Here is a 26,027-nt window from a genome sequence, read left to right as displayed (position 1 = left end):
ATCTCAACTTAATGCTTTTCTATCTACAACACTAAGTAAAAGTTAAATCCCAAGCAATAACAGTTAAAGACCACACAGCCTTACTATAAATATTTTCAACAAAATATTAAAAACATTTTCAACAAAGTACAAGCATCTCCTATTAGTCAAAATCACACTAAGGCAAAAACAACAACCGTTCATCCAACAAATTATCTCACCAAACTCTGATTTAACCACTTTATTTTTATCTCTATTTTAGAATTCTCCACTATTTTCATCTAACTATATTTTCAATATCTCCTTCTACCCTTTCACCCTTTTTCATTCCCAAATATCATCTGTGTCATTTCTGTAGCCCTCTACAATTTGAATCCTTAAGAAATATGTTCACACAGTTGGGAATATGTAACTCGGGTCTAATTACTTATTTTTCCCTTTTCTTTCAAAACAGTCCCGAAAACCCAATGAAACCCTGAGTTTCCAGGATTCCTAAATTAACCAAAATAGTACACGCACTAAATACCAATTGATATAAATCCTTTAATTCCTCATCCAAAAATAAAGCTAAGGGCAATGGCATAGAACTACAAGCTTACAGACAAACGTACCCAATTACCTGCTAGCACGCTTTGGAATCAAATTTCAGATTTCCCCGATTCACCCTCATTCTTACCCTATTCCTTCAGATCAGGGTGTTGTTCTGGGCATTGGGTATCATCTCTTGGCATTCTTTCTAAGGTTTATAAACCAAAAGGTAAACTGGAACTTCCAAAGCCCACGTAAAATGCGTCACAAGACTGTGCTGTGGGATTGGGAAATTCCAGACAGCAATGAAAATTAACAAAAACACAACAAAATAAGAAACTTTAAATCTCCAAGCAAGAAGCTCTTATTTCAAAGTTTACCCAGGGCACCAGGACTGGAGGTGAGTCAAGTTTCTGGACGGCTACTGTGACCTCGTCTCACCAATACTCTGACCGACAGCTCTAGTCCACCATCCCTTGCATTTCTATCAAAACTATTCAATGTTCCAGGAAGTCTAACCCATCAAAATATTAAAATGCATCACCTTCCAATTTCAGAAATAAAATCCCACCTCACTTCCAAGCCATATGGCTCTCAAACCTTTGCTGAAATATGAAGCCACATCTATTATAGAGCGCGACTCATTCAACATTATTTAAAAGGTTTTAAATTTCAAAACTCGGCAGACTTCTAAAAATAAAGGAACAGATCAAATGTTGATCCAGCAGTATAACATCTCAATCTACCATAATTGGAATGATTTACAATTTTTGTCTTTAACTGGAATGAATTCAACTTCAGCATTTTATGGCTTTTGTAAACTAAAGGTATCCTCTAAAAATCTTCCTAAAATGTGAAGCACGGTTGAAAGTTGTTCCCCAATTCACACGGAGGTCATTCAAAGAACTTGAATCGAATATTTCCCTCACTTTTCTCTGCCTCAAGAAAAACAGCACTGGAGTGGCTCCTAATATTGTTACAAGATACGTATAATGCAAATACTGGTGAGCAAATATTGTACTGACCAACGTTCTGAAACACCAAGCAAAACATACATTGAAATGACTTTCTAAAGACCTACACATATACAAACACACATGTACACAAAACACAATATATACGCTAAATTCTATTTCTCTTAATATATGACTGTCCTAAAAATATAAAAATGACTTTTTAAACAAAAATGTTTTAAAATATCATTTGAAGGCATGCAATATGACCTTGTTATAAAGCAAAGAATTCTAACTTTATCTGGTGCCTGCGTATTAGTTTTTTCCTGTTGGGTTTTCATTATGCCACATCAAAACACATACTGTACATGTAAAATGATGGTAAAGGTGATTTTAAGACCACTAGGAGAGTATCTTTTCATGTGTTTTTTTATTAATGACCTTTACACTGACACTTCATTAAAACTCATCTCCAAGACTGTCATCAGACATAATCAGATACCCATCAGTGAAAGCCTGATGTGACAGAGTGTACTCTTTGGTTCTTTAAAATGTCAACCTTAATAGGAGCAGAGGGGAAAACCAAGGTTCTGCTGCAAAGTAACACATCTACCCAAATGGAGAGACGGGAACCTGAAACATCATTTCCATCATCCGGCACACAAATCAGACCTTCGCAATACTCCTTTCTTTTATTCCTACCTTTCCAAAAACCTGTGCTTGAGCAAATCACAATAGAGGCCCCTTAGAAGAATATTATTGCACATCTACCAATGCACTAAGGGAGAGGCATATACAGAGAGAGGAAGCATTTAAGAGAAAAGGATCACCATAAGCAGAAAATAGTAAGAACCTATCCTCACAAAAGTACATGTACTCGGTACAACACTACAGCTGAAAAGCAAAGAGAAGTGGAAGAAATCCTGGATGTCCTGAGTCACTTCTGCCCCCCCCCCATGTCCACAGTTCCCCCTTCAAGCCCCACTCCCACCAAAACCTCCCCGTCCAGAAAAAAGGACTGGGTAAGTATGCAGTGCACTGGTATTTAACAATGAAAACAGCATATGATTTCTAAACGTATCTCTTCTTCCTGCCTCTCTCCAGTAACCTCCCTCACCCACCGTCCCACAACTAAAGCATGGGAGAAAGAAACGAGTGATAAGCAAGGACTTTCTAAATGGTTTTGCATATTGAAAGAAACTATGATGACTGAGACTAAAGAAGATCAGATACAGGTTTAAGAACAAGAGTTATTACATTTGAAATTACAGAAAGCTATCAAATACTGGAATCTGGACATGGTTCAGACACTTGAAAATGTTCATATAAATCAATATGAAAACAATCATTCAAAAGTAGTTTTTTTTTTTTAAAGATTTTATTTATTTATTTGACAGAGAGAGATCACAAGTAGGCAGAGAGGCAGGCAGAGAGAGAGAGAGGAGGAAGCAGGCTCCCTGCTGTGCAGAGAGCCTGATGCGGGACTCGATTCCAGGACCCTGAGATCATGACCTGAGCCGAAGGCAGCGGCTCAACCCACTGAGCCACCCAGGCGCCCCCAAAAATAGTTTTAAAAGCAACAATCATTATAATCTATTAATCGTCTGTATAGTGATTAGACGGGTAAAGAGGTGAGATAAGGCAGGACAAAAGACTTATCTCGAACTAATGCAAGAGCTGCCTCTTTCCGCAGTCTGCAATGCTCTAAAATCTTGAAGTCTAGTTACCAAATTGACATTAAAATCTTACGAAAAAGCATACTCCTTGACCAAAAGACACATTATTTTTTCGGCCACCAAACCTGAACAAAAAGAATGCTTATTTAAGTATAAACACTATTGAGGGAAAGAAAGCAGGATCACCAATGGAGAAACAGAAAAGAATACCAGCAGACACGAGGGGAATGCTTCTCAGAGCAGGGCCCTGGAGTAATCCAAAGGCACTTGCCTGGACTCCTTGACAGGACTTTAGCTCTTTTCAAAAGCAGCTGAACAGCATAAAGAGGAAAAGTCAAGGCTATAATAACTGGGGGAGAAATGTTGAAAAATGAGATAAACAGAAACCTGAATTTTTATTGCTTCTGATGGGAGAGCTCACGCTACCCACTCTCCTTCTCTGTCTCTGTCTCTCCCTCTCTCCCTCTCTCCATCACACTGCCTATCCACAGACTTGGGAAATTATGTCCCGTTTTAAATATCTCATCGGTGAGCAACAGGCAGGAGTCCCAACTGTCAGACACTCGTCTGGCACAGACAGAGCGGAGCTGGCTCGGCGGAAGCTCGAGCGGTGGGGCTCAGCTAACTCCTAGGTGGGTGAGCAAACCAGGGCACTTGGCCACGGCTCCCCATGGGGGCCAGTGAAACGGTGAGACCTTCTGAGACTGAGCCCCAGCTATGGCCCTTATGCTTGACCCAGGCTCTGGGTTTTCCTTCCCTGTTGCTCTTAGCAGAAGAAAGAAAAGGCCAGCAAAAGGCCGGCCTCTCGGGCCATCGCTCAAGGAACCACCAATCCCTGGCTGCCCGATACTGTCGTGTTTCCCGCTGGCCAGTGCCAGTCTTGCCATGGAATCCTAGACCATCCGTGCTCAGAGGGCCGGGGAGAGCACAGAGCCCTCGTGTCTCATTTTACAGACAGAGCAACTGAGACCCGGAGGGCAGAAGTGAGCAGCCTCAGGCTTCACCCCCCCGGTGGGGTCCGAGTCCCCCAACAGACCTGGGTTCTCTCTTCTGCCCCGTCCTTTGGCCGGCACTTGGGAAGACTGTGTTTCACAGCGTCCCCCCCTCTCTCCTCTGCCCCTCCACACCCCTCCACAGATCTGTCCCCTCTCACCAGCCCCTGCACTTTCATTTTCAGGCGAGCCGCCTGGCTCTTGCTTTTCCCGGGCTCAGCTCCCGCCAGCCCTTCCCCATTTCTGCCTCAACAGGACCAAGAACGTCTCTGGTCGTCCTGGTCCTGCCCGAGCGAAGCAAAGGCAAGCAGCCCGGACTGGGCATCGCAGCCTCTAACAAAAGCAGTGAGGAGAAGTATCTAGGGTTTCAGAGTCAGCAGTGGGCTGACGTACGTGATGCGCAAACGTAGTATTTGGGGGCGAGACGAGAGATTTCAACGAAAGCGCTTAGCCAGAGGCCAGTACCTAGCCAGGGCGAGGACGGGAGCCTCCTGCAGCAAAATCAGGCTCAGGTTACATCATGAGTGGAACAAGGATATGTATTTGTTCAAGAGGCCAGTCAGACGGATAGAACCTTAAGAAAACAATGCTGGGATAACCTTGCCATCTCAGTCACGTTCCCTGGCTTTTTCCCAAAAAGTTCCTTTTTAAATGGGTGTGAAATTCACTGGAAAAAAAAAGCAGCAGAGGAGACGGCTGAGCTGAGAGCTGCTACTTCATATATTGGGACTAATTGTCTATAAAAATAACGTAAAAGGAGTCATATAATTAAACACTTAGCAGGAGTGGGGAGAAGGAGAACAGGTAAGCTGAGCGAGGCAGGCAGAAGCACCGTGCTGTAGTCACACAAGGCTTCAGCAAGAAAGAGGACACGCGGTTTTGAGTCAACTTTCACCTGGATGTATAAATCACATCTCCAGTTTGAGAAAGATCAGGACTAGCTAATCTAGATCACTCTAAAATGGGGGGGGGGGGGTCATTCTCAATCAAAATGCTTAGAAAAAAAGATACAGAGCAAATTACTCAATCGTGACATTAGAGACGACAATGCAGCCAACTGTTTCTTTAAACATCTTGGAAAGCCAAGGAACGAGCACCCAAGATGACATTTTTCACATTATGTTTTACTGCATAACATTCCAAGGTTACTTCACACCTCAAGATTGGGGTTGGCAAATTATTCCGAAATTACTTACTGTTACCGGTACGCAAGGGATGACCTCGCACATTTTCCAACCCTTAGTAAGATAATTCTCAGCAGTGCATTATAAACCCGCAGAATAATTCCTCAATGAACTCATCTTTATACAGTTATTTATTGTCATTATATATTAACGACTCCATTTTTATAAAGTCTATAAAAAGGGCACAAGATGTTTTCAAATAGATTCATGTATAACATATGTGAAAAGGAAACTATAAATTGGACAACAAAATGGACAATGGGAATTGTATGAGTTTATGAAATGTTACATTATGAATTCTCAGTCTGAGATCCCTGGACCAGGAGAGTCAACCAAATGCAGTAAAAGAATGCCATTATAGTAAGACTGCAGAGTAGAACTAAAACATAACTTTGGGCTAACATGCTATTAATTCAGTGTAATAACAAGACTGGTTATCAAGTAGTAATCCAAATTTCACAGTAATCCAAACAGCTTCATGTCTTTGGGGAGGAGAGAATGGTTATTTAATGAGTGTACATACTGGGCAAAATCTTTCAAAACTTAGGGCCCACTGAGGAGATGATCAGGAACATTCCAAAAGAACTTTCAGATGGCAAAAGATTTAAAAAGTTATCTCCTCAATAGTCTCTTATAATAAGAATCAAGGTGAATCGAGCATGTACTCTGTATCAAATACTGAGCAAAGCACTTACATGAATTATTGTCAACCTTCACAAAACCCTGTAAGGCAGGTCACACTGATCCTATTTTCCAGATGAGAAAACTGAGGCTAAGTTAAACTCAATAACTTGTCCGAGGTCCCACAGGTAATAAGACCATCTGAAACCTGACCCTAAACCCTGCGTTTGTAACCAATATCCTTATCCCATCACTCCCTTTAAAGGACAAAGTACCTACTGCGTACTCTAAATCTGTTGCCATTTTTAACTGATTTGTTTTCATTAAGTACATCCAGTACCTTGATAAAAAATATAAAACTTCCAGCACAAAGGTTTTAAAACAATCTCATACACTTTAAAAATCTTAATGGCAGAAACTAATTGGTAAATTGCAAGACCACAATATAAAAGAAAAATGCCTAATCGGTTTTAATAAAAGCCAAGCTTAAAAACCGTTACTCTCTATTGATGTTCCTGATTCTTTGTGACATTCCAACACATGAAGTACAGTTTCTTATAAAGGGACTTTTAAAAAATACCACATTTTGCTGATTGTAGTTAAATGTGGGATAATAGTATAGTTCAATCCAAAAATCTGTCATCTGAAGAGGAATAAAAACTTATATAACGATATCTTTCTAATCTTAGTTGAGAAAGACACTGACTACCACTGTTTCAGTATTTGTCTTTTAGAGTGTATGCTGCCGAAGGAGGAAAACGGAAGAAAGTCAATGATGCAAGAAGAGCCCAAGAGATTGGATTCAATGGTTCTCCTAAAAAAATCCCGCTAAACAAGTACTCAGATACAGAAAACAATATCCAACCACTTCTAGTTCAGAAACATATGGCAGAGAGTAGGGCAAAGAATCGAAAACTTTTCAGATAATAAAGTCAAATTAAATGGTCAAAGAGGACTACTACTCAAACAGCGTCAAGTGAGGACTGAATTCTCCAGACAATTTTTCAATATTATTATTGCTGTTGATTTAATTAGCCTGAAAACTATTATTACCACTTAGACTTTTGAGGTAGTTTTTTAAAAATCATTCTATAAAAGCGTATTGTTAATTATGCCATATAAGCACATTTTAAGAATATACAATATATTGATATGTGCCAATAATACCCAATCTACAGAGTATAGACCCATACTGCCAAAATACTAAGTTTCTCAGGTTAACCTAAATTTTTGAGACAGAGATTGACAGACCTGCATAGGAAGGTGTTCAGTGTATATACGTAAAGGACTAATGCTGACATTCAAACTATGCCAAAGTATCAATCTTGATACTATTTTATGCTGTGCTAATACGTATTATACCCGTACAGAGACAGGCTTTGGTACAAAACTGCCAATTAAGACAGCATATTAAATTTAAACTCAATAGAAATAAGGCTATTATATGCTTGAATGCATATATAATTAACATTTTTTCTTTAAATAAAAGTTCTAATCAGTTCACATTTTTAGTAGTGATAATCTCATGTTGCAAACAGCACAGCACCCTCTGCTGCATCTGCTCTAAGAAGTATAAAATTCCCACAAAAAAGGATAGAATCAAAGTAAAAATGAACCTTAGAAATCAATAGGTTGATACTCTTTTATTTACTCCAGTACATATTTTTCAAACGTTAGCGCTTATAAACAATTTTCACTTAAAAAGACCACTAAAAATGCTATAGTAACAACTGAAGTAGGTCAGGAAAATGTTTTAGTTTGAAAATATTTAAAACAGTGAACAAACAAAAACAATACTGGTTTCCAACACTTTTCATTCAAATTATAATAATGTTGTCAAAAAAATTCTTTAAGGATGGCATGGCCTGTCATGTTAACCAAATTTCACTTTATTTAAATCTGCCTTGGGTTTTTGCTGCAGATAATTTTAATTGATTGTGTAAGTGCTCAGGAGTACTTTTTCTGATTCAAAGGGAATTTACCATTACTTCTAAGAATTTTTAAGTGTTTTGTGAAAGGGTGTGTGCAACTTACACAACTTGAAAATAAAATGATAATCAGAAATAAGTTATATTAAATTATGAATCTTAATTTGAACAGTTCAAAAATTTCTACTTAAAGAAAAAGGTCCCAGGAAAATAACTAACTCCAAAAGTATATTTTACTAAGGACAAAAGCGAAGGATGCCACCTGCTTCAGCCAGCCCCTTTGTGAACCACTGGAGGTCCCAACACAATACACTAGAAATGAAAGTGACACCTGTTTAAAGCAGCCATCTGTCCCTAACAAGCTAGATTTAGCCAAATCCATTTAATCTCGGATTTCCAAAATATGGGAACACTATGCACCTGTGAACAGAGAGGAATTTAAAATCTGTTTTGCCATGGCCACTGGGAATCTATACCCAAGAGTTAAAGACAAATGATTCCATTAGGGAAACTAAGTTGTCTTGTTTTTTAAGTAAATGGAAATAGAGCCTTTTTTTCTAATGTTCAGCATAAAAACAAACAACTAGCAGACTTATTTTAATTTAAAGGTTTACTTCCTTGAAGACTCTTCACAATTTAAAAGCTTTCTTCTTTGATATTCTTGTTTCTTGTAACACAATCTGACTCTATATGCCAAGAACAAAGTAACACTTCCATTAGTCTGTTTAGGAAAGATTTTTTTTTTTTAAACTCTTCTCATAGTATGATGCTACATTCACCCTTTTACTTACATACACACACACACACACACACACACACACCGCGCCTGGGTGGCTCAGTTAGTTGGGCAACTGCCCATGATCCTGAAGTCCCAGGATCCAGTCCTGCAGAGGGCTCCCTACTCAGCGGGGAGTCTGCTTCTTCCTCTGCCCTTCCCCCTCTCTGCCCTTCCCCCTCTCATGCTCTCCTTCTCTCTCAAATGAATAAATAAAATCTTTTAAAAAATAAACACACCCACTTACACTTTAAAAATTTGAAGAGCAAATATCATACTCCATCTGCTAATCTCTTCGGATAGAAGTTTAGAGAAAATCTCTCAGAACATCAGCTTTCTCAAGAATCAACACTGTTACCAAAAAGTAACTTATCATCATTTACATAGTGCACTGAATCTATCTTGATCAATGATTCACTCATTTATTTAACTGCTAATTTTTTAATGGCAAAAAGTTAACCACACTGAATTTTTTTAGGGTACCAGGATGTTAAATGTATAAACTATAAACCCTTTTGAGTACCTGAATACAGGATTATCTGAATACTAGAGGAATACTGCTCTTTTTTAAATTAGGCATAACTACCACATATAATGAAAACATTGTGGAATGATGCACTTTAGGAATGCATTTTAGTTTACTATCTTATGCATGTAAATGTACTACATAAATATGCCTACACCATTTAATGAAATTCATAGGCAAAGCAATCTCAAAAGCTTGAGATAGGCATTAGGACATGCAATGAATCGCAGACACTGAGCTATTCAATACAAGTTATAAGTAACTCCTACTTAATACCTTTCATTTTAAGGCATGGTCACTTTCACAGATTTTAATTGGTCTAAAAACTGAGAACACAGGAGAATGCCAATACAAAATATAGTTCTCGCTAGGAAAAATACCACAGAAAGAAGAAACTAAATGCTAAGTATTCATCCTTGTGTTAAATTTTAAAATTTATCATCAGCTTAGTATTTCTAGGGACTATTTACTCAATCCATACGAAGAACACAGACATACTTGAGCCCAAAACACCTCTTTTACAAGGCAACTTTTATACCACCTATATGCTTTTAAAAATGGATAATAGAATTCAATTTAAGTTCTGCTCTCAGATCAACTTGTGACTGAAAAATCTAAATTATGGAAAACTTGAGATAACTGTAATGAGTGAATTGCCTCAAAAAAGTTCCTGGACACTGCAAATAAAAATATTAAACCATAACATTAAAGCATATAATCCACTCAGCTGAAAACGTACTATGTAAATGGCATAAGGTCTAAAACTGTCTCAAGACAGCAAAACTCCTATTAACTTCAGAGACAGTATATAGGACCCACGAGCTTCACCATCCAAAAGTGTTCAGGCATTTGACACTCATCTGAACAGGAAGAAAAAAAAAATACAAGTTAGTATTAGAGATTTGCATGGAACCCTGGTTGGGGAATGAATATAAAGAAATTTGAGTTCTCTGAGAAAGACTTCTTCCATCCTCAGTTAAAACAGCAATCACAAGGCAATGAATTGAAAGAGAAGTTTTTTGAAAACCCCAACTCTTATTTTACAAAGTATTAGCCTTAATGGTGTTACAATTACCCAACCTGCTCATTGACAATCTCAAGAATAATTAATACTGTCACATTATTCACAGGCTGCTCTGTTAGGTAAATCAATATGTGTTTGCTGTGGGAAGGAAGACTGTTTAAATACGTATTTTTAAATTCCAAATTGGAAACTTCAATATGTGCAAATATAACAGCACACTGTATCTGTTTTAGCACACATTCATTATCAAACTCTTTACCAATAAGCTACTAATTAAACGTTAGGCAGAAAGACGGAACAAATTTACAGGATCTGTAAAACTGGGTTACCTCTAGCCAAGAGCCCTACTACTGGAGGGCTGATAAGTATTCAAAATCTACAGAGAAACAGATTTTTAAATGACAGACTAAAAAAAGGAAAAAAAAAGTGCTCTCTCCTCAGCAGCTTGAAATCACTGTCCAAAGAGACCCAAAAGTAAACAAAAAAAAAAAAAAGAATAGGTTAAGTACACAGACGCCTAGATCTTGACAACCACAAAGAAAGTGAAATATACACACGTTTCAAGTTGAGAAGCTTCATACATTCTTTATGAACAACTTGACTTCCATTTCAACTCTCAAAGGAAAACGAACAGAGAAGACGAGGTGGGGGGGGGGGCACTCTTCAAAGTACCACTGTCACAAATAACATTGTAAACGGAGTTCTCCCGAAGCTCCCTGATGCCCTTTTCCCTATTTATCTCCTAACCACAATGAGAACGGTTAACACTCCGCGGTGGGCACGGAGGTTCGTCCAAGCGAAATGGAACCTCACGGCCACCCCTCCCACCTCCGCAGGAAGGATAAAGCACTGTCAGTAACTACTAACCCAAGTACCACAGATGCCCTGCATCTGGTTTAAATCACAAGCACACGCGCGCGCGCACACACGCGCACACCCGCGCACACACGCACACACACACACACACACACACCCCAAAAAAAGAGAGAAAGAGAGAGAGGAGAGAGACTTGTTTTAAAAATCTCTTTCCCAGGGCAGCGGAGAGCCCAGCGGAGAGGCCCCTGGTTTCAGTGTGTGTGCAAGGGGTGTGGGGGGAGGAGGGGGGGGGAGGGAAGAGTGCTGAATGGATATTAAGACTGTTTGCAGCACAAAGAAAACACAGTTTTAAAAGAAAAAAAAAAGAACCCGTGCAGCGGAGGATGGCAAAAGCAGAGCAGCCCATTTAGCACACGGCCGAGAGGGGCCAAAAGGAAGGGAACGGGCGGTGGGAAAAGTTCCCCGTTGTACGAGGATAAAAATAACAAAACCCGTACCAAGGCCCCACAAGTGCACCACCACCACCACAACACACCACCTCGCGGGTCCCCCCGGCACGCTGCTGCCGGTCTCGCTTTGCAGAGAAGCAGGAAGCCAGCAGCTCGGGGAAAGCAGAGCATTAAAGGAAGAAAGCCAGCCAGCCTCTGCCTTCACCTGACCCTCCTGCTCGGAGCCAGACCCCGGCGAGAGCTCCCGCATCCGCGCCGGGGCGCCGGGGCTCCCGCTCCCGCTCCCGCTCGGCTCGCAGCCTCCGGCGCTCCCGCTCCATCCCTGACGCGCGGCCGCCGAGGGCCGGGGCGGCGCGGCGCCCACACCCCCGAGCCAGCCGCGGCGCGCTCGGTCCATTGTAAACAAGCCGGGGCGCGGAGCCCCTCGGCGGCGGCGGTGGCGGCGCCGCGGCCGCCCCCGGGGTCAGGAGGGAGACCCCCGCGCGGCCACACTCGGCTCGCGCGCACGGACACACACACGCACGGACACACGCGCTCCCACGCAGCCACACGCTCCCACACACATGTAGAGACCGAAGAATATTCACCTTGGCTGTGGATTATTGTGGTGTTGTTGGTGGGTGATGGAGATGGTGGTGGTGGGGAGGAGGAGGAGGAAGAGGAGGAGGAGGAGGAGAGGAGTAGTTGTTGTTGATGGGTAACAGTCGCCAGGACTACGGTGACTATGGCGCTTGATTCACAAGGCAACGGTTGCTATAACTCACAAAAGAGAGAGAGAGGGAGAGAGAGAGGGAGCGAGAGGGAGAGGGAGACACTCGCACGGGGAGGGGCGGGGAGGGAAGAGCGGAGGAGGCGGGCCCGGCGAGCCGCCGGAAGGGGCGGGCTCGGCGCCGTGACGGACAGCCCCGAGCCCGGGCCCGGGCGGCCGGCGCCGGGGGAGGGGGGAGCCGGGGGCGCGGGGAGCGCGAGGCGGGGTTCCGAGGACGGGCTCCGGCGAGCTGCGCTGGGGTCTGGCGGGGGCTGAGGTCACCCCAGAGGCCTCTCGGAGGTGCGCTTACTCCCCGCGCTGACGAGGCAGCAGGGGGGCTGCAGGGGCGTGGTGCGAGGGGTACTTTCCGCGAGGCGAGAGCCGCCGGGCCCGGCAGCCAGCTCTGCGCACAGCAGCCGCAGAGCCGCGAGAGGGTAACGAGGAACCCGGGAGAGGGGGCGTGGAGGGCGATTCCACACACTTTCTGGGAGACCAACTCCGGCGGGCAAAGAAGCCGCTTTGAAGAGCGGTCTCCTCCCCCGCTCCTGGCCTGGAACGTCATTTCCGGGGCGGGGCGGGCGGAGGGTCCCGGATGTGCCGCCGCTCTGCTCTTCCCCCCCTTCTTTTTCCCCCGTTTTTTTTTTTTTTTTTTTTTTCCTTCTCCGTTTCTGAGGTGCCGGCGGTGTTCCCACTTGCATCCGCTGTCCGCCTTCCAGCATGCCTGGGCGCTTCCGAGCTCCGGGGCCCGCGCCGGACTGGAGCGCCCGAGCCGCCTGCGCCCTGCTGCCCGCGGCGCTCCGGCCCGCTCCCGCCTCCTGCGGCCCCGACTCGGAGGAGCGCGGGCGGCGGGGGTGGGAGCGAGCTGCCTCCGCCGCCATCTTAGAGCAGGCGAGCCCCGGGCGTGTGGAGGCCGCGCGTCGCCTCCCGCTGTCCGGCCGCGGCGTGGCGCGCGGACGGCGGGGGCCGAGCCCGTCCGGCTCCCGCTCGGGAGCGGGAGGCGGGGTGCTCCCTCCCTGCCCGCGGGCGGGCGGCCGTCCTCGCGGGAGGACGAGCGAGTGCATGGCGGCCCCCCTGGGCGGAAGCGCTGAGGGGCGGGCTAGTTCCCACCTGCCGGGGTCGCACCCGGTTCCGTTCTGACCCCCCAACCCGAAGCGAGCTGCTCGCCGTCGTGGACGTCGGCCGGACCGGGGCACCCGAGCTCAGCCCGCTCTCCTACTCCCTGCCTCGCCCTCGGCCCTATTGACAACCTGCGGTGTCCGTGTTTCCGGCCGGGTGGACGAATGGCTTCCTCGGGGGCGGATGCTGTCAGCACACCCCCGGCGCCCGAGCCCCGCCGCCCCGGCGCCCGCTGCCAGCATCCCGGTCCAATCCCCTGCACGCAGCCGTCCTGCAGGCACACTCCCCCGGGCCCTGCCGATGCCCCAAACCTCCAACACGGGCAGCTAAGCTGCTTAGCCAAGACAATAACATTAGAAGTGGAGCCTAAGGAAGTCAGTTCTCTGGAGGCTTAATTTTTGCACCTGCAAAATAAGGGATTTGGGGCCGACATCAATTCCCAGGGCTAAAATAATAATAGCGACCATTACTGAGCGCTTACGCTGCCCCGGACATTGTGCTTAGTGTTTTACATACATTATCTCATTTAATCCTCGCAGTGCCCCTGTTAGGTACGAAATACTCTCATTTTAGGGGAAGCAGGCACAGAGTCCTTAACTAGTCGGTGGTTTTATGTTACTGCTCCGTGCCCTGGAATATTAGATGAGAGTATTTTAGGAAGCAACTGTTGAAACAATAGATTGAAGAAAGTGATGTTGCCCTAGGTAATCAATCAACGAACGACTCACAGAGGCTTATGCTAGTGTGTTACAATGTAGCAGTGAACGGGGCGAGCACAGTGCTCAAGCTGAAAGGTTTCAGGACTCACTCGCTGGTACCAGACCCTTTTAGTCCGAGGCAAATGACAGTGCAGTGATCAATAGTTGTTAACCGCTCCAAACTGAATATTCATTTCATTGCATTTACAGCTCTAAGTCCTCTGTTCTTGCAATGGTGTGCAAGAACACCCACAGCCCTGAAGAGCTTTGCTGTTTTAGTTGAATTGCTTGATACACTTTGCCTGGCCCTTCCCTCGCTGGAGGCTTTTGCTTCTGAACTGCGGGCAGTGAGCACAGTTCTAGCTAGTGTCCTCCCCACCCTTTAATTGACTGCTTTCAATCTGCAGGCAAGAAAGCCATAAGGAAGCTTGTGCACAACTGTGTCCCAAGAGTATAAATAGGTACTTTGAGGAACTCTTAGAAAAAGTGTGACCTTTATGTGAGGACGTTTTAACACCAGCCTTAAGCTGCTTAGAGACTGTTGGTTTTTTTGTGTTTTGTTTTTTTGTTGTTGTTGTTTTGTTTTGTTGTTTTAATGTTTTCTTGATTTGGCCTTTTCCTGAGTTAGGAATAGATAAATTTTCAATGTTACTGCCCTACTGAATCACCTTAACTAAGCTACGGGTTCAAGCTCTAGATTCAGAAACAGGCTGGATTATATATGTATGTATGGTTTTGTGCTATAACTAGTTATGAAAGGACCCAGAAATCCCTTTACCTCTAATCAGGTGTGATAGGATCTCTTTTTTGGTCATTTTTAAGCATAGTTACAATTTCACAATATGGTGTCCATATATTTCAGAAATAAATTACATAAGTCACAGAAAAGACCCAGAAGTGTCTAGCTTTTATCAACCTGTTACAGGCAATACACACTAGACTTAATTAAAAGAAGAAAAAAAAAAAGACATCTAAACAAAAAAAATTTTTTTATATTCCTTGACAAATGCAGTGAACTGCCAATGTAACAATTATTTATTGAGTACCAAAAGAGGGCCAGACATAGTTCTTGTCTATAAAATGCTCAAAGTCGTATCTGTGAATTTAAAATGCTGTGTCCTTTGAACTTGGATTGTTTCTGCTCTCAACTTGGACTGCTTGTCAGAGACATCATTTAACACATTTGTATCTGCACCACTTGAAAACTATGGAGTCTAGATTATGTATGGATGAATACTTTAAAAATCATTCTTAAGGGTAAATTTCCTTTTCAGTATTGTCATTAGGTTATTTTCTCTTATTGATATCTGCTGCATATTCAAGAACTAATAAATGAACATTAATGCTTGTAAAAGGAAAAACTGCTTATGAAAAAAAAATACTGATGAGGATAGGTTTACTTCTGAAAAATTGTATGTATGAGAGTTTTGAAAATTAACGTATTGGTCTGTCACAACTTACCACGGAATTGTGATGAATCCTTGTATAAAGCAGAAACCACTTCTGTTTCACACTTTTAATTTGATTATAATATCTGATTCTCTTCAGTTAAAAGACACCTAGAAGTTTTAATTCTCATATGTGAAATGAATAGTTTCATTTTAACCAGTATTTATTGAGTACTTATGATATGCAGAGCCCTGGGGAATTAAACAACTAGATTACGAATTGCCTTTACTAGGTCTGAAATTCTGAGGATATATGAATTATCAATAATGATAGAGGGCCGCCTAGGTGGCTCAGTCAGTTAAGCATCTGCCTTCAGCTCAGGTCATGATCCTGGGGTTCTGGGATTGAGTCCCACATCAGGCTCCCTGCTAAGCAGGGAATCTGCTTCTCCCTCTTCTTCTGCCCCTCCCCCTCATGTGCTCACTCTCAGGCTCTCAAATAAAATCTTTTTTTTTTTTTTTAAGATTTTATTTATTTATTTGTCAGAGAGAGGGAGAGCGAGCGAGTACAGGCAGACAGAATGGCAGGCAGAGGCAGAGGGAGAAGCAGGCTCCCTGCGGAGCAAGGAGCCCGATGTGGGACTCGATCCCAGGACGCTGGGATCATGACCTGAGCCAAAGGCAGCCGCTTAACCAACTGAGCCACCCAGGCGTCCCTCAAGTAAAATCTTAAAAAAAAAAAAAAAATGATATAGACTTGTAAAGGCCAAGGTAATTCAGAACTATACATAATTTACCACTTTTCTCTGGAGAAACCCCAAATCTACCCATCCTCACCCAAAATATATCTTGGTTTTTAAAACATTGCAGTAAATAAATAAAAATAAAAATATTGCAGTATTTTTTCTTCTGGTGGATTGGTCTTTCTAATTGACATTTATTTATTTATTTATTTATTTATTTATGAAAATTTTGTTTTTTATTTGACAGACATGGATCACAAGTAGGCAGAGAGGCAGGCAGAGAGAGAGAGAGGGAAGCAGGCTCCCCGCTGAGCAGAGAGCCCAATGTGGGACTCGATCCCAGGACCCTGAGATCATGACTTGAGCAGAAGGCAGAGCTCAACCCACTGAGCCACCCAGGTGCCCCTCTAATTGATATTTAATCAAATATCTTTCTGTATCTTTCTAATATAAATCAGGTGTTTACTCAGCAGTCCTGAGGTATATCTTACATCCTTACATCCATATATATATAACCAGAAATTAAGTTTTTACCCCAGCACAGAAAGATGGTAATAGAATCCCATGTTGACTAGCTTTTCTCAAGACCAGAATACACACTTCATTTAATGCAGAATGTCATATAGAATATTTGCAACATTAAAATCAGATAAATGGAGTGGTGCCTGGGTGCTAAGTCAGTTAAGCGTCCAGCTCTTGAGTCCGGCTCAGGTCATAATTTCAAGTTTGTGAAATCAAGCCCCGCATGGGCTCGATGCTCGGCACGGAGCCTGTGTGGGATCCTCTCCCTCTGTACCTCTCCCCACTCTCGTGCTCCATAAATGAATAAATCAATAAATAAAACCTTTTTTTAATAAAATCAAATCATTGGAAACAACACAAATGCCTCTCAGTAAGAGGATGAAAAAACGAATTGTGACACATTCGAACAATGGAAGACTGCTGAGCCATGAAAAGCAACTGGCTCATTGTACATAAGACAACATGAGTAGATGAATCTTAGAAACACTATGTTCAGCAAAAGAAGCCAGGCACAAAGTACATGCTGCATGAATCCATTTACAAAGAGTCCAAAAACAGGGAAAACTAATCTGTATTTAGTGTTGAGTTCTCAGTGATGGCAGGGGTGAAGAGATGGGATTTGTTGGAACAGCACGTAGGAGGACTAAGATGGTGTGAAGTATTCTGCACTCTCCAAAGCCAGAGCGACTAGCCTCATGGCTACTACAATCTAATTGTAAATTAAAATTAAATTAAAAATCAGTTCTGCTGTTGCCCTGGCGACATTTTCAACTTATTTGGTGCAGGGAGGGGTGGGTAGTGGGCAGAGAGAAGAATCTTGAGCAGGCTCCAGGCGGGCAGAGCCCAACACAGGGCTCCATCTCACAACCCTGAGATCAGGACCTGAGCCGAAATCAAGAGACAGATGCTAAACCAACTGAGCCACGCAGGTGCCCCTCACACTGGCAACACTTTAAGTGCTCTGTAGCCACAGTTGGCTAGGAGCTACCAAATTGAACTGTCGAGCTATAGAACATTACTACCGCAGAGTTTTTTTTTTTTAGAGCACTGTTCTAGATTTTGTTTTAGGTAGTATGTACATGTGTGGTCACAATTGTCAAAACTGTATACAGTGCACATTATATATGCATTATATGTTAGTAAAACCTGCCCCCAAGGCCCAGAAATCACTAATAGACGTATTATTACAGTATCACCTACCCAGCCAAACCCACTTTTCCTTAATATTTCATTCAGCACTGCAGAGAAAAGGATAAGTAATAGATAGTAAAATTATCCTTGGAAAATCTTCAAAAATGTGTTAAATGTGACCATACGATAGATAACGTTGATTCACCGCTCAAAGAAACAAGTTCTGCCACGTTACAATCCTAAATACATCTAGAAACCAAAGGAACTGCTTTTGAGGGCTCAAGTGAATGCTAGATGATTAAAGAGATTTTCTCCCTATTTCCACGCTGGAATGGAAGTATCTTAAATGTGTTGGATATCGTGTAATCTCATTCTGAGGTAACATTAGGATCAAGTTAAGAAAGTCATGTAAACTCTTGAGGTAACAGTTAAGCCTTAATGCTTTTGGAGGTCCAAGAAAACATGTGTAAATAAGGATTAAACAGTGAATTATCTCAATTCTAAAATTCTAATGTTCATGGATTTTCAGACATGGCATGCCAGGTGAATTGGTTCAAAATTCTAAATGCAAATGTTCTTGTAATGCTTTTATGAAATTAGGAAATTTGGGGAGGTGAAAAAATACTTCCTATAAATTTAACAACTACTTCCACCATTTCTTAACTTTGTGAACTGCAGGTATATTTTTACAAGATAATGAGTTTGAACTGTATTAGAGATTAATTCTTACAACTTAATCAGGAATTAATGTTGCAAGACAGTATTTTTTTACTCAATTATTATCAAAAGTTCTTTATCAAATGTGATTTTATTTTATCCAGTCTGTAACTGGCACAGAAATGCTTTTTAAGTTGGTTCTCTCTCTCCCTTTATCTTTTCCCCCACTTTAATGTAATGTACATTCTGGAAAAAAACGTCTCCCACGTTCCTGTAGGACCATTATTCCTATTTAAATATACTCAAAGTATCTTCCCACTGGAATATGGCAAATATCTCACCCTCCCCCCACCAACATCACAATACATTATAAAGCCTAAATTTAAATAGTTTTTTTAATACTTATATCAACAGTTAAAGCATTATCACTGAATTTTTTTCACCCTTTTATTTTTTTTAACAACTTACCTCGGCCACTAATAAGGAAAAAATAGACTACTTACCCAAATTACATGAATCTGTCTCAACGCCATTTTGTTTTGTTTTAAAAAGACAACTTACATGCATGGAATATTTTTTCCAAAATTTTGTTTTGTTCTGTTTACATTTTCATTTTGAAGGACAGGAACACAAAAATATACATCGCACAGTGGAATGTTTAAAACATTTGTTTCTAAGCGTTGTTGAAATTTTAGCTAGAATTTTCTTCCATAAAAGAGATTAAAGTCATTTTTAAGACTCCTAGATCTGACTTAATGTGTGAAAGTACCTATTAGAATCTGGTTTTGGAGACCTCCAGCCCCACATCGTATCAAATATAGTAGAATGTACTCATGTACCACATAAAATACACATAATTAAGAAGTGAATTACAAATGACATAATGGTAAGTTTGTAGGCATCTAATTATTTGTTCATTTTGATCTGTAGCTTTCTTTTCTTATTTTGAAGTCAACTTTTTTTTTAAGATCAGCATTTTCAGAGAAGCTTGGAAAATGTTTAAGTCCTGGATATTGTGCTTCATGAATAAAATGGCCCTGAAATTTAGCAGGAAAATGGAATTTCGAAAAATTTATCTCTTAATTCATTTTTCATTCTTCCTATGTGAGGTAGAGGAAGTGTTAATTAACCAAAAAAATATGGAAATCCACTGAAATAACAAAATTACAGTAAACTTCAAATACTGGTTTCATAAAGATGAGGGGGGAAAAAGGAATGTAATCAAGATATAGAAAAATTATTTTCTAAGATGACGTAAGTGTATTTGAACTCAGTACCTTAATTTGCTCCTACAATCTTTACTTCATTATAAAATTGCACATAAAAATCAAGACAATTGGATTTACATTGTCAGGATATCCTATTTGTAGCTTCAAATGTGTGACACAATAATTACAGACTTCTTGTTAAATGTGATATCATCCTTCACCCACAAGAAGTAACCCTTAAAGAAAGAACACTAATTTAGTTGAAGATTGATGAAAGACAAGAAATATGAATGTGAATAATTTAAGACAGTATATAAAAATCTGACAAGGAATTTTTCATAGAGTTAAACATGCTTATTTTTGAAAGTGAATAATTTTTTTAGGATTAAGTTCTTCCTGAAATCTAAAAAGATAAAAATGAAACATAAAATAAGCAGGTCATTTTCTTTCCAGCCGGTACTGATTCAGCGACCCAACAGTGTAATACCAACCACTGTGTTTCTGGAAAAGCCAGAAAATACATCAGCTTCTAAAGAACCAGCTATGGCATTGACAGAACTGAATGATCATAAACAAGATCTAAAAAGGGCAGCTTCGTCTGAGTAGGCATTCACTCTGCTGAGGCACACTCACTTTCTTGGTCAACTAGGGATGTATCCAATATAAATAATTCTTGTAAGAAAGTGTTGAAGTTAACTTAGTTGTGTAATCAAAACATTACAACTTATTAGCATTTCTTGAAGATCAAAACAACTTCTTTATTGGGCAATCATCTTTGAGAAAGAAATATTCTAAAAGTGTATTGTAGACTTCAAAAGATATAATGCTTACCTGTCCGAAACAGGTAAGGCAAGCTGGGAGTTGTAACACTTTTGGAAAGGAAGTGAACAGGAACGGAAATGCTCTTCATCCAATGCCAATGGTAATGGGTCAGTATAAAGGTGAGAGAAAGGAAAAATGTAACCAGAAAATATAATCAGCTGAGATGGTTTGGGGTTTTTTGTGTGTTTTGTGGGTTTTTTTTTGTTTTTAGTATTGTGGGTTGTGAGTTGATTTGCTCTGCTTGTCTTTTTTCATTTGTGGAGAAGAAACCAACAAGAAAGGATGAGTGAAATCATAGTTGTAGAGGGAAAAATGTAGCTAAGACTTGGATTAATGCTCTAACTAGGAATAGTGAGAGATATATTCAGAAAACTGGTAGACAATATGTGATCGTTACTGAGCATAAAAAATACCCAGTTCCCAGATAATTATTGAGGATGTCCTCTACATGCTACAGGAATTACCACAGGCACTCAGAGGGGCCAGGGGCGGGGCAGGTTGGGGAATAGAGCAGGTAGGGAAGAAAGAAGCAAGCAAGATACAGAAGAACTAAAAGTCCAAGTTCCTTCCTATACTGGGTATCTTTTATTCCTCCAGATTCACTCATTCTCTACTTGTCTTTGCCCTCTTTTCCAGAGGCTCACCTTCCTGGACCACCTCGTTGGATTCCCCGGCTTTCTGGTCTCCACGAGTGGGCAGCGCTGACAGGGAATCGGAGTCAGGGAAGAAGGAGTGTGAGGTCTGAGTATTATTACCCCGTTTGCCTCCCTCCATCGTTGCTTCGGAACAGTGGCATCCCTTGACTGAAGCTTCTGATAAAGGCTCCTTCCCCTGTTACCTTTGGGTTTAGGGGCCATAACAGCCCCACAGCTCCCTGGGTTGATACGTTGTCCATATGGCTCCCCTACCTCTGCTAGGCCCTCTGCACTGTATATCTCCTCAAAATTGCCCTCTTTCTTGTGTGTGATGCCACCAAGTAAGATCACAGACTATGGAGGCGCCTGGGGGGCCCCGTCAGTGAAGCCTCTGCCTTCAGCTCAGGTCATGATCCTGGAGTCCTGGGACTGGGCTCCCTGCTCAGCAGGAAGTCTGCTTCTCCCTCTGTCCCTCCCCCTCCCGTTTTCTCTCTCTCTCTCTCCATCTCAAATAAATAAGTCAATAAAATCTTTAAAAAAAGATCCCAGGCTATGTATTCCTCTGCTTGAGTCTCCATAACAACGCACCACAGACTGATGGGCTTTAACAGAAGCTTATTTTCCCAAAATTCTGGAGGTTAGAAGTTGAAGATCAAGGCATCGACGGGGCTGGTTTCTTCTAAGGCCTCTCCTTGGCTTGTAGATGGCCGTCTTCTCCTTGTGTCCTCACGGGGTGTCTTCTCTCTGTGTGTTCATGTCCTAATCCTGTCTTTACAAGGCCGCCTACCGGTGCTACTGGGGTAGGGCTCACCATAATGAACTCATATGAAAAAAAGCGCCTGTCCCCAGATACACTCACATGCTGAAGTACTGGGAGTCAGGGGTTCCGCACATAAATTGTGAGGTGAGAGAAGATGATTCACTACATAACAGACTTGTTGAAAAAGGAAGATGTTTTCTAATAAATGAAGAAATAATCTCAAGATTATGAGGATAGTATGAACATAAGAAAAGGATGGTATTACACTTAATCTGAGCAGAACATTAGAAAGGGGAAAGAAGTGGGGGAAGCAGACACAGTTTTATACATGGAAATCTCAGTGGGACATTCAAGTAGAGATACCCAGGGACACCTGAGTGACTCAGTGGGTTGGTTAAGGCTCTGGTTTCGGCTCAGGTCATGATCCCGGGGTCCTGGGATCGAGCCCGGCATCGGGCTCCCTGTTCAGCTGGGAGCCTGCTTCTCTTCCTTTCTCTCTCTGCCTGCCTCTCTGCCTACTTGTGATCTCTGTCTGTGAAATAAATAAATAAAAATCTTTAAGAAAAAAATTAATAAAAATAAAAAAATTAAAAAGTAGAGAGACCCATACAGAAAGCACAGGCACTGGGAAGAACCATCTAGGTAACAAAGTAACAATCACAGCTAAACTTTAGGAGGCACCAGAAAGACTGCTCGTTATTTTTCCCCTTCTTCTATCATAACAGAATTTCTCCTGCTTCTACTGGACCCTTTCCACAAAATGACTTCCAGAGCTCCTGTTCTGGTCCTACTTGACGCTAGATGAGGACCTGTAACTAAGTTCTGGTTGGTGGGATGTAATCAGAACTGTTCGTAGGGCCCCTTCTAAGAAAGCGTCACCTTCCTTGCTTTGTCCCTTTTACCCACATTCCTTTGTCCATCCCGTGCTCAGAACTCGAGTGCCACAAACTTGGACCAAGCCAAGCACAGGACCGTAACAGAACTGGAGACTAAGTCCCTACTGATTGTGAGACCCCTATACTGCCCTCTATTATCTATATTTATGGAAGAAAAAAAAAAATCATAGCCATCTTGATTTCCGTCTCCCAGCTGAAATGAATCCTAATTAGTTCAAGCATTGGGGCATCTGGATGGCTCAGTCGTTAGGTGTCTGCCTTCGGCTCAGGCCCTGATCCCAATGTCCTGAGATCGAGCCCCACATCGGGTTCCCTGCTCAGTGGGAAGCCTGCTTCACCGTCTCCCACTCCCCCTGCTTGGGCTCCCTCTCAATCTGTGTCTTTCTGTAAAATGAATAAGTAAAGTCTTTAAAAAAAAAATTTTTTTTTTAAAGTACAAGCATTTTCTAGGTGCTAGGTACCCTTCTCAGTTTTTTAGATGTATTATTTTAGTGAATCCTGTTAACAATTCTTTGTGTACATACTATTATTATCCTCTGTAAGGAAACAGAGAGTAAGTAATTTTCCCTAAACAACACACCTGCAGAGTTTAGGATTTAAATCAGACTAAGAACCTAGTCACCATGTTGAGCCTCCGTTCCCTAGACTGATCTAACACCCCATAGTCCCACTGATGGGGAATACAGTTATTTTTGATACTGTTATTATTATTTTATTTATTTATTATATTTATTATTATTTTCTCTACAGCCTAGAGAAGAGAATTGTATCTGATTTTGCAACCGTGCTACACGGTCTATCAAAGGAGGAAAGCAAATGAAGTGCAAAACTTAGGCAAACTCTTGTACACAGCTATAATCTTACTGTCGCTGCTTATTTTCGCCTAAAACTTACCACCGTTTTTTTGTGACCCACAACGTTTCTACTTCTGAACTTAATTTTAAAAACTTGACTTTGGAGCCTCTTGTGAAGCTCTAGAAATCTAAGATGCATTTGCTTTGTAGTTCTCTGGCTGAGATCAGGCCCATAGGGCAAGAAGGTGTTTCAGATCTGTGCTACAAAGGGGCTTCCCCTTGGCCATATTCTGCCAGAGCCCTTCTCAGAGCCCCAGCTGGGATAATCTTTGGTGCGATCCAGGGGCAACTTCTGCCCTTAATTGTCAGATTCCTCTTGAGAAAGACTCAGCTCTCAGTCAGGAGTCAATCCTTCTGGTGACAGTCTCTGTTGCACTCCCTTTAGCAGCAGGAGAGCTTTAAGAGTGTTACTGGGCTTTGTTAACCCCGCTCTTAGAGAAACTGGAGAAAAAAGGATTTTAAGGGCATCTTGATTTTTTTTTTTTTTTTTATGTTTGGAAAGAGGAAAAAACTGGACCGGTGGAGAGAGTTCTATCCCCTTCCCATCTGGCCACATAAAAGGCTTCAGAAAGGCCACTGGATCTACTCAGAGGATATTAACACACTATAATTCCGTAAAGAAATAATGCAACAAATAAGAGAACCATTCACCCACTTGCAGCGAGAAGTTCTGAAGGCAGAACACAGAAGGCAGAGGACCTATGATGTCTCTCACACAATTTGCTTTCAGGCTATAGATAGCACTGATCTTCAAGAATAGCTTTATTAGGATGGGATTTCGAAATGAATCCATCCCTATACCTACTGTGGTTTTTAATTTCTACTCCTTCTAACCAATTTTTCCAGCCAACAGAGACATTTACAAAGTACATTCATACTCAGGATTATGCCATCTCGGGGTAGAAATAAATGCATGTTCCTTTTTTAAAACAGCTTTATTGAGGTATAATTCACATAGAGTAGAATTCAACCATATTAAGTGTACAATTAGTTACATTTTGGCAACGCATGCAGCCATTTGACCACCATCCTAATGAAGCTATTGAACATTTCTATCACCATCAAAAGTTCCCTTGTGGTTCTTTGCAATCAATCTTCTCTCACTCCCTATGCCTCACCCCAGGAAAACTTTGCTCGGCAGTCACTGTATTTTCCCTTTACTAGAGCATCATATAAATGGAAACATGCAGTATTTTAAAGTTGGGAGTTTTTTCTTTTTCTTTTTCTTTCTTTCTCTCATCCGTACATCGTGTGTATCAGTAATTCATTTATTTTTACCGTTGAGTAGTGTTCCATTGAACGGACATATTCCAATTTGTTTTCTGATTTTTTGTTATTATAAATAATGCTGCTAGGAGTGTTTGTGCAGAAGTGTTCTTGTGGAAGGATGTTTTCATCTCATTCCAGCGGATACCTAGAAGTGAAATTTCTGTGCGATGGTAAGTGTATGTTTTCACTTTATAAGAAATTGCTGGAATGCTTTCCAGAGTGCCTTTATTATTTTGTATGCCCAGCAGAAATGTGTGAGGGTTCCAGTGCTCCGCATCCTTACCAACCCTTTTGGCAAGAATTAAAGGATCTTTTCGATGTCAGTTCATCTAGTGACTGTGTAGTAATAATCTCGTTGCGGTTTTAATTTGTATTTCCTTAGTAACTACTCATGTTGAACTTTTCATGTGCTTATTGTCCATTTGTATATCCTCTTTGTAAAAAGACGATGTTTTGTCTACTTTTGAGTTGCTTCTTTTCTTACTGAGCTACAAGAGTTCTTAACACTGTTTGGACATAAGTCCTTTGTCAGATATAAATTTGGCAAGGATTTCTCCCAGAGGATGTCTTTCTTCCCTTTTCATTTCCTTAAGGTTATCTTTCAAAGAGCAAAAGCCATTTAATTTTGATGATGCCTCATCTATCAGGATTGTATTTTGTGGTTTGTGCCTTTGCTTTATCTAAGAATTTTTGGCTAACCCAAAGTCATTTGATTTTTCTATTTTCTTAATAAAGCTTTATTATTCTAGGTCTTAAGGTTGTGGGTCTGTGAGACATTTTGAGTTCGTTTTTGTGTAGGCTGTGATGTAAGGGTTGAGATTACAACTTATATTTCTTTTTTTCTTTAAAGATTGATTTATTAGAGAGAGAGAGAAAGCGCACAATCGTGAGGGGCAGAGGGAGAGGAAGAGAGATGCCACAGCAGACTCTGCACTGAGCACAGAGCCAGATGCTGGGCTTGATTTCATGACCCTGAGATCATAACCTGAGCCAAAACCAAGAGTCAGATGCTTAACTGACTACACCACAAAGGTGCCCCAACATTGACAACTTTTTGTACAAATATCCAGCTATGGCAGCCGCATTTATTAAAACGACCATCCTTCTCCACTGGATTGTTTTTCTACCT

At 41.7% G+C, this 26,027-nt stretch overlaps 1 protein-coding gene across 1 annotated transcript in view; it reads right to left on the bottom strand.

The window, feature by feature from the left end:
* The window catches only part of RFX3 (regulatory factor X3), a 287,619-nt gene extending 275,317 nt beyond the window's left edge, over positions 1-12,302 (bottom strand). Inside the window, exon 1 of the mRNA XM_045065031.1 lies at positions 12,039-12,302. The gene's annotated coding sequence lies outside the window, so the exon portion shown is untranslated. The remainder of the gene's footprint in view (positions 1-12,038) is intronic.
* Positions 12,303-26,027: the final 13,725 nt, after the last annotated feature.

The sequence above is a fragment of the Mustela putorius genome, unplaced genomic scaffold, assembly GCF_011764305.1.
Source record: "Mustela putorius furo isolate JIRA1106 unplaced genomic scaffold, ASM1176430v1.1 tig00003854_pilon_pilon_pilon, whole genome shotgun sequence".
In the NCBI taxonomy this organism is placed as follows: domain Eukaryota; kingdom Metazoa; phylum Chordata; class Mammalia; order Carnivora; family Mustelidae; genus Mustela; species Mustela putorius.
Note: the sequence above shows the minus strand (reverse complement) of the source record. Positions and strands in the feature narration are given on the sequence as shown.